Below are 9,317 nucleotides of genomic sequence, written 5' to 3'. Positions count from 1 at the left end.
GGGGAATTACTGTGACTCTAGCGGATGTCTGCTGGTTCCACACACACTAGCCAGAACTGGTAAGCTTCCCCATCCCCCACTGGCCAGAGTAACCCTCTACATCGTCCCAGGAAAGATTCCTTGAGCTAGAGTGAACCCTGTCCTTCCCTGAACCTCTCTAGGATGGCTTCCCTTGGATGAGACATTTCCCCTTTTCCTCTCGAGACAGTTTCTCGCTGCTGAGTACCCCAGGCCAGGCCTGGACAGACTGTTCTCTCTGTCTCAGGAGCACCGGCTCCAATCATAGTCCCCAGGTGTCTCTTCCAAGGGCCAGTCTTTCGCACCCTTTTCCCTTTCCTCCTCCTTCGTCATTTGCGAGTCGACGGAACCTCAGTTCCAGCACCTTGCCTGGAAAGCTAGCGGGTCCAGGGCCCAGCTAGCTCCCCTCGCCTCCTCTGCGATCGGTCAGCCGGTTCGCCTGGTCTCTTCCCTCTATGGTTCTTAACTCTGCTCTTGGTTTTCCCCTTACATCCTGCCGCCTGGCACCGCTACAAAAACAACTAAGGTTGTGGTGATACGGGACATGCTTACTTTTCCTAAATGCAGCCACCAGAGTCACTGAGCAGCGACTTCCGGCTGCCAGCAGGAAGACTCGCCCTACAGCTATGCTGCCAGCCCCACAGACCTGACCTGCCTGCAGCAACCGTGACTCACAGCTCCAACCTGTGACAGCCCTACCATCCAGCTTTCTTAACCAAAATGCTTCTTTGCTAATACAAAACTGTGCTTTTCTCTTCCTATACAACCCGCCAAAGTTACTTAAGACTCTTTCCTAACGTGTCTTGATAGATTTTTACTACTGCTATTATTCTATTCAGTTACAACTAATCCTTATGGCTCTCAATCTTGTCAGAAGTCTGCTAATTATATATTTTAAGTTTATGGCCGACAGAATGCCCAAAGCCTCTAACAGTTAACCCAAGATGGTTTCAGAAGACCTGGACGCCGGACTCCTAGAACATACAGCCTAGATTGTATGTGGACAAACACAACGGGACGCCCTGAGTCAAATGACTTGGCTAAATAAAGGTAAGTCATTTCTCATATCATGCGTACCCATTCCACAGAAAAAAGTCCTGTGGCTTCTACGCTTGGAAGCAAGACTGACTTCACCCAAGAGACTATGGAAACCATGGGAACTGTTGGCTAGTGGACTCTGTCATTTTTTAAAAAATAATATATAACTGGTAGATTGTTTACTCTTTACCATACTTCTGACTACATTGACAGCTAAGTTTTCAAAGACATTATCTGTTACCTCATTACCTAAACTCAGTTGAAAGACTACTTGTGTTGTTAACTCAAGCTGTTATCTCTTTTGTAAACTTATAAGCTACAGGAAACCCACTCATTTCTACCTCTCATGGATACCATCCAGATAAGTACATCTGCCTAAAATTCCTACTTACTACCTATAATAAAGGGTGGTATCCCTCTGGGTTTCAAATGTACATCTTAAAAAAAAAAAAATTCTTTCTCCAAGTGTTCTTAATCTTATTTCCTACATCTTGTCAAGTCCAGGTGCATCCAATACAGCTCCAGGGAAACAACCTTCAGATGCTCCATCTCCTGCCACACACACAGACACAGCTGCTTCTACTGGACCTGACCCTGGACATCAGAAAACAGCCAGCTCTTCTAAGACGGGACAAACATCTCCCATGTCCATTCTTCTAGGTTCCCCCTAGAGACACGTCGCCCCCAATGCCAGCAGGAAGTAGCCAGATTTCACGACGACCCTATGCCTGCTTCGCTGTCACCTCTTTCTAATTTTTCTTTTTAATTAAACCAAAACGTGGGAATGTTAGCAATCTGTTAAACTCCACCTCCAGAGTCACCTGGCAATAGCCAGGTATGCTCCGCCCCACAGTTACCTGGCAACAGGCAGGTAACCCTGCCCACTATAAAAGGGGCTGCTTGGCCCCTCCTCTCTCTCTCTTGCGCCTCAACCCTGAGCACCTGCAGGTTATCCTCTCCCCTCTCCCCTCTCCCCTCTCCCCTTCTCTTCTCCCTCTCTCCACGTGGTCATGGCCAGCCTCTACTCCTCTCTACTTCTCTCTCTCTTCCTCTTCTCTTCACTCGCCATCTTCCCGTTCCTCTCTCCCACTCCCTTCCCCAAATAAACCCCTTCCCTTGGAACCGGATCGGATCGGCTTTGGTGTTGTCTGTCCAAACTGCGCTCGAATCCTTTCAGGCTTCATCTAAGAGATGCAGAGATAATTCAATATATACAAATTGATAACCATAATCCAAACATAATCTATCACATAAACAGACTAAAAGACAACAACCATATAATCATTTCATTAGATGCAGAAAAAGCCTTAGAAAAAAATCATTCATCCCTTCATGATAAAAGTCGTAAAGAAACTAAAGATACAAGGGACACACACAACATAACACAGACAATTTGTAGCAACATTTAACATCATCTAAACAGAGAGAAACTCAATATGTTTCTAATAAAGCATGGAACATATAGCATTTGAAATCTTAGCTAAAATAAGAAGAAAATCGAAGGGAAGTAAGTCCATCCATTCAAATAGGAAAGAAAGAAATCAAATTATCCTTATTACAGATGATATTTAATATATAAAAAATTCTTAAGACTCCATAATGAGGCTTCCACAGCTGATAAACACCTTCAGCAAATTAGCACGGTACAAAATTAACGTACAAAAAAATCAGAAGCCTTTCTGTATGCAAAAGGTATAATGAGAAAAAAAATTCAGGAAACAGTATTTTTCACAACAGCCCCCCGCCCCCCAGAGGCTTCGCACCGCTGGACCAATATCTGTGGTACTAGAAGTTACTTTGAGTATCTACCAAAGCAGAAAGGCAAACACTAAACTAGCTTCAAACCATTACAAGGGTGACCTGCTTGCAAAATACACTGGTACAATACTGGCATAAAACTTGTGGCAAGTAACCAACCAATATCTGATTTGAGTTAAGCCTCTCACACTTATGAAGCAGAGGGCTGCCTTGCCTGGCCTCAGTGGGAGATGCTGTAGAGATGTGATGCTCCAGAGTGGGAGGAAGAACTCTGCTTGGTGGGACAGGGAAGAGGAGCAACCTTTGAGATGCAAATAAATAATTCTTTAATTAAAAATTTTTTTTAATAATCATAGGTCACTTCCCTTCACTTAAAAAAAGAATGTAAGGAAACTAATTTTGCTGTATACTTTCAGGTGATCCAATTCTTTTTTTAATTAATTCTTACCAACTTATTTTCCTCAGAAATGTCAAGAGAACAAGGGGAAATATCTACATGGTGCTATTACTTTTTTGAAATGATATTTTGGTTGAACAAACTTGTCAAAGCTACACAGGTCTACACCTATTGGGATTGTCTATTATAATTCCAGAATGGAAAAATATGATTGAGTTCATCTACATCCAGGAACACCTAATGGAGAATGAGAAACCAGACAGATGGTGTTACTTTTTTTTTTTTCTTTCTGCAGTTCTTGAAAAATTGGCCAATAGACTTGTGTGGTCTCATTCTAGTCAAGTTCTTTCTTTCTTTAATTTTGACATTTTTCTGACAAGGATTAATACATGTTGTAAAGATCTCATGGTATAATCTGATCTAAATTCCCCGTTTCTACCCCAGTTCAATTTAAATATTGCACAATATTTCTCTATATAAATTGCTACATTTTAAGAACTAGAAGAAACTTGGCCTAATTTGATTTCTGTGGCTATGACAAACACTATGACCAAAAAAGAATTTGGTGACACAAAAATTTATTTCATCTTGTAGCTCCTTTCATTGAAGGAAGCTAATTCAAGGCCTCAAAGCAAAAGCTTGGAAGCAGAAACTTAAGCAAAGACAATGAAGGAATGCTCCTTACACAACTCAGGAATGCCCAGAGATGCCACTTCCCATAGTAGATTGAATCACCCCATCTATTAGAAAAAGCCCCACAGACATGTCCAAAAGTCTGATAGGAAAAATTCCTCAAATGTGGTTTCCTTCTCCCAAGTGTCTCTAGATTATGTCAAATTGACAAAAACCAATCAGCACATTCACTATTTGAGAACCACTAATCTAGTAGTATATTGTGCATATTTGTTTTCAAAGCCAATAATTAGGATAATGGTGTAAGTGGGTTGATGACTTAAGTATGTTGAATGATTCTCGAGTCTCAGGGACAAAGCTGGCTTGATCATGGTCATTTTCATATATGCCTATATTTAGTTTGCAAGAATTTAATTAAGGATTTTTGCACATATGTTTTTACTTCTGTTTTGATTTTAAAAATTATTTGAGACATATTGTTGTAGATCTTTGAAAGTCTGGTAGGATTCTGGTAGGTATGCTTTGTGGGAAGGCTGGGAGCAGAGAAGGAAGTAACGTCTCCAACTAAAGTGATCATCTCATGACTCATTCCTGAGGTTCTCTAACAGTTCCTTATCAGGACACCTGACCAAGTCACTTCTGTTAATGACGTTTGAGCCCCTGCCTTGGGTCCTAGTCATTTTGTGAGTCAGCACCACAACCTCTGTTCCATGAGACTGGTCTTCCATGATGTGCGTAATTAACTGTATACCAGACTTCCTGACTTCCTCCAGGTCCCTTAGTCATACAGTTACCTCTTCTGAAAAGTTATCTGAGTCTTAGATGGGGTCATATAAATATTTCTCAGGTTTTTTCTTAATATTTCTCAGTTTTATGAACACAAGATCATAACAACAATCACACATTTTGAGCAATTTAACTTTGGGGAATCTTGTCAAGATGTGTGAAACACTGTAAATTGTTTACCTCTATGTATTAGACACTGAAGAGTAGTAAAGTATGGTAAAAATGAAGAAGTTGAAAAAACAGTTTTTTCTATGCAGAACAAATTAAATTGAACAAACAACACAAAAGACCTTCCTGTTGGCATCTAGAATATTTCTGCCACAAATCTTTGGCCAGGCTTACAGTAACAAACTTAGGTTCTGGCAAAGACATGAGATTGACTCTAACTCAAATATATATGACAGCAATTGTTATAGTTGTCCCACTGTGAGTCCATACTTTCTACTTGGCTTGGTAAATGCTTTAACTTGGGTCGTGTGGGCTTTTTGCTGAAACTGTATAACAGGAGCTGGCAGTCTGGAATATGTAAGTCAAGCATCATTATGGGATCTTCTACCTCAGTCCCACTCAGATTTCTCCTTTTCATTCAATTAAACATATGGCTGGCCATTTCACCCTATGTTAGTTTGCCTCCAACATACTGACAATAGTCTATGTCAATTGATGGCCACTAGAATCTGCCTACTGAACAATCATAGGAATTCTACAAGAGGCTATTGAGGAACTGGAAATAAGACACATGTTTGGTTGGTAGACAGACAGGAAAAAGAGGTTCCAGCTAGAAGGTACTTTTTATTTAAATCTTTAATATGATCAACTTTCAGGCTCTTCTCTTCCTCTAAGACAAAGATTTGGTGGATTTTTTTTTCCTACCAAGGAGAACTCAGAAGTCTTCTGTATTGGGAAACAAGCAGCTCATTGACTTGGTCTGGATTATGTCATCTTCTGTAGTAGCCCAAATAAGTCAAGTTTGAGGGAACAAGAGAACCTATCTCAGTCCCTAACATAAAATCTTGACTATCTCACCTGAGTTGTTACGACTTCTGATTCCCTCTTCATCCAGGAGAGTTGGCTCTGTATCTTTGTGCTGTTTGTGATACTTTGACCTTCATACAGTTCTTCTCTTAATTAGAACTCTAATCTTTTCTTGGAAATCAACATGATTCACCCTGAGGGCATCAATTTGAAGTCTCACTACTCCTGATGGTCATTACTTACTTAGTCAAACCCAAGAGGCTCCAGAGACAGAATTGTCTTTTGATTATTCTTCAAATGGTACCTCTAAGCCAAGAATAACATGGCTGAACCCTCATACTAGTATTTTTGAGACTTTTGTTTCTCAGCTTGGATAGTCTAGCAAACAACATTCTGCATAGACACGCCCTCAACTTTAATTTCTATCTGAGGGTCAAATGTTCTTGAAGAGAGTTTATACTGAAATACCTACTAACAGCTACCATAAAGGCTGATATTATCATTCTTGGAGGTAGTAGCTGACAACTTCCTCCAAAGAGACTTTGTTGATTTTACTCCAGACACTATTGAATTGCGTACTTTACCCTTGTAATAATACTCTTTTCCTACCATCAGTATAGGTTCCTATCACATTCTATCCTTCCCTTTCTTACCATACCTGTTTGAATTCAAATAAAGGGATCATTTACAAGGTAGTTAGGTATACACGAAAGTTTTTCAAGCAAGTAAAAGTGATCCAGTGCAATGGACAACTTGATAAAATATACATCACTGTTGGTAAGTTTGGGAAGGACATCATTAATCTTGTTGAAACATATGAAAATGTGGGTCAAGCGTATTTTGATTGGCTCTCCTGCATGTTCACCTTTGATATGAGCCTCTTCGTGATAAGGTAGACAATTATTTTCATTAGATTATTGGCAGGGATACTATTATCATTATATGTATTTTTGCAGATGTTACATCTGGTATTGGAAATGCTCAAAGGAGACATGCCAGGATCAAAAAGTGTACTTTCTTTTAGATCCCAGCCTCAAACACTAAGCTCTGTTGTAGCCTTTTAGTCTTCCCAGGGAAACCTGATTACTGTTGCTAACCATTCGCTTTTCTGTCTTTAATAAACACATAAGGTAGTGGTCACCCTAAAACTTCCAGCAATATTTAGTCAGACCTCTGAGAGGGTGAAATGTACAACTGGTAGTCAGAAATTTCTTCCTAGGAAGAAATATGAAAATGAGGTTCTATGAAGATAAATATACTTTCTGTTAAATATTGTGTTGGCCAACTTTCAAGTTCTTTTGCCTTTCCAAGCAAAGATTTCATCCAAGTCTTCCACCTCCACCCACACCGAAAGGATCATTAGGCCTTTCAAATCTCAAAATTCAGTCATGATAACCTTGTCTTTATTTTATGCAATCTCCAATAGCTTAAATCAGTTAAGCCCAAGAGAGAAAGGAAATTCATTGCGCCTTCAAACATATAGACACCCAATTGATGGACATCTATCATTGTTACCCTAAATGGATCTGAAGCAATGAGCAGCAATGGCTGTAATAGGAAATACATTGATGAGGTTCAAAAATACTGTGGTATTTTTTTTACATAGTATAGGATCCTTTTATTGGTGAGAAATATGCTAGGGACTTATTTCTGATAATGATGTACACCACAACTGGAAAGTTCTGCCTAGAGTATGAAATGTCACTTAAACGTACTAGTTTGGAGGAAGTGAGAGCCATTGGGGTTAAAATCCTTAAAACAGCTCTGGTCCTTTTAAGTAGACAGATCTGACCAATGGAACATACAGTGAGTATAGATTTGGTGTTTAGGAGTCCACTTGTCTTATACTCTGGATATTTACCCATAGACAATCTTTGTATTAATCTCTATCTTCTACAAAGAAATTGCTTCATTGATGAGGGCTGAGAACTCTACTAATATATAAGTATAAGAATAGGTGTCTGAGAAGCAATTTAACAATAATATTAAATTATGAAATAAATTATAGAAATATAAATTATGTTCAACATTAAAGTAGCAGCATTTTTCCTATAGACTCTAGGTCTTACCTAGCTATGGGTTCTTGACCCAGCTAACAATAGCAGATATGTTTCCTTTTTGTGGAGCCACCCAGTCAAAAAGTACTTGGTTTCTCTCATAATGCTCATTCTGCTGTTGTACCAACTGGCATATCTCGACAATCCATTCATTATTATAGCCAATATGTTTCACATCTAATGAAGACCATTGATTTCTTTCCTTCTCCACAGGCATACACATCCTACAGGTCTTTGAAAGCTTGCTGGTAAAGATTAATCTTACTGGTTGCTTGATTTTCCTATTTCCCATGACTCCGATGATGTGGACTCTTCAGCAATGGGGTCTTACTTACTGTTACGTTCTGGAGTGTAACTGACTATAATGATAACAAGCAATTTTGTTTTGAGTTTTTAACGGACTAAGCTGACAAACAACCTAAAGGTGGCTAACCCACACCTGGCAATGTCCTCTGCTCAATAGTGTGCTATATCTGGAAGAGGCCTTACATTCTTCTAAGAAGATTCCATTTCAATCGTTTCTGTTTGTAGATCCATATATTTTGGGGAGCTTCTATAATAATGGGTTTCCATGTGGCCCTTTCAAAGATTTTTAGTGTTATTTATCCTCATAAACACTCCTTTACCCTTCCTCTCATGCCATACCCACCCCTTGCAGCCCCATAATTCCCCCTACTATGTTCTTCTATTCACTCAACCCTGGAAATCTTGCTTTCCTGACTTCTATAGGTATTCTAATTTAAGCACAAAAATGTAAAGATTCAAACTGGTATCCATATGGGAGAGAGAAGTTGGTCTGATTGATTATTAGCAATTTCATGTATCTACCTGTAAATTTCATAATTTCATTTTTCTGGAGAGGTGACAAAAATTTCATTGTGTATATGTAACACATCTTTTAAATTATATTTTTATAAGTTATTGGACATCTAGGTTATTTCCATTCTCAACTATTTGTGAATATAGCAGCAGTGAACACTGATAAAGAAGTATCTCTGTAGTAGAAAATAATGGTTTTTAACATATTACTAATAGTTATATAGCTGACCCATGGAGTAGAACTTTTTCTAGCTTTGAGAAGAACCTTCATATTGATTTACAAAGTGGCTGTATCACTACAGTCTCAATAGCAGGCTGTCTAAGGGATGAAGACCACTGGTTATGTCATGTGATGCAGACTCATGACATTTTGCTGAAGCAGAATCATGAGATGTTTTGCTGAAGTAGACTCATGTGATATTTTGTTGAAGCAAGACTTCAGAGAGGACATGTGATGTTTAAAGAAATTATAAGTAAGATTCAATAAACAATGACCACACAATTGCATTGCTTGCCGTGCAAGTATTCGTTGATTTTGTTTCTTAGCTGACATTCACTTCATTAAGTGAGGCATGATGGAGTTCTCCTGGTTTTCCTGCTGGTTCAGGTTGCTCCTGCTGACTCATGCTGATTCAGCAGAGGCCTGGTTGTTTCTGCTTGTTCATGCTGTCCTTGCTAATTCCTCTTTGGTGACCTGGACTGTTGTTATCGTGACACTACTAAAATGAAATGCTGCAATACTGACAATGGAGAGTAGAATCATCCCAAAGAACTACTTCTAAATAAATAATATATATATATATATATATATATATATATATATATATATATATATA

The sequence above is a fragment of the Grammomys surdaster genome, unplaced genomic scaffold, assembly GCF_004785775.1.
Source record: "Grammomys surdaster isolate TR1022 unplaced genomic scaffold, NIH_TR_1.0 258, whole genome shotgun sequence".
In the NCBI taxonomy this organism is placed as follows: domain Eukaryota; kingdom Metazoa; phylum Chordata; class Mammalia; order Rodentia; family Muridae; genus Grammomys; species Grammomys surdaster.
This window is presented reverse-complemented; position numbering follows the sequence as displayed.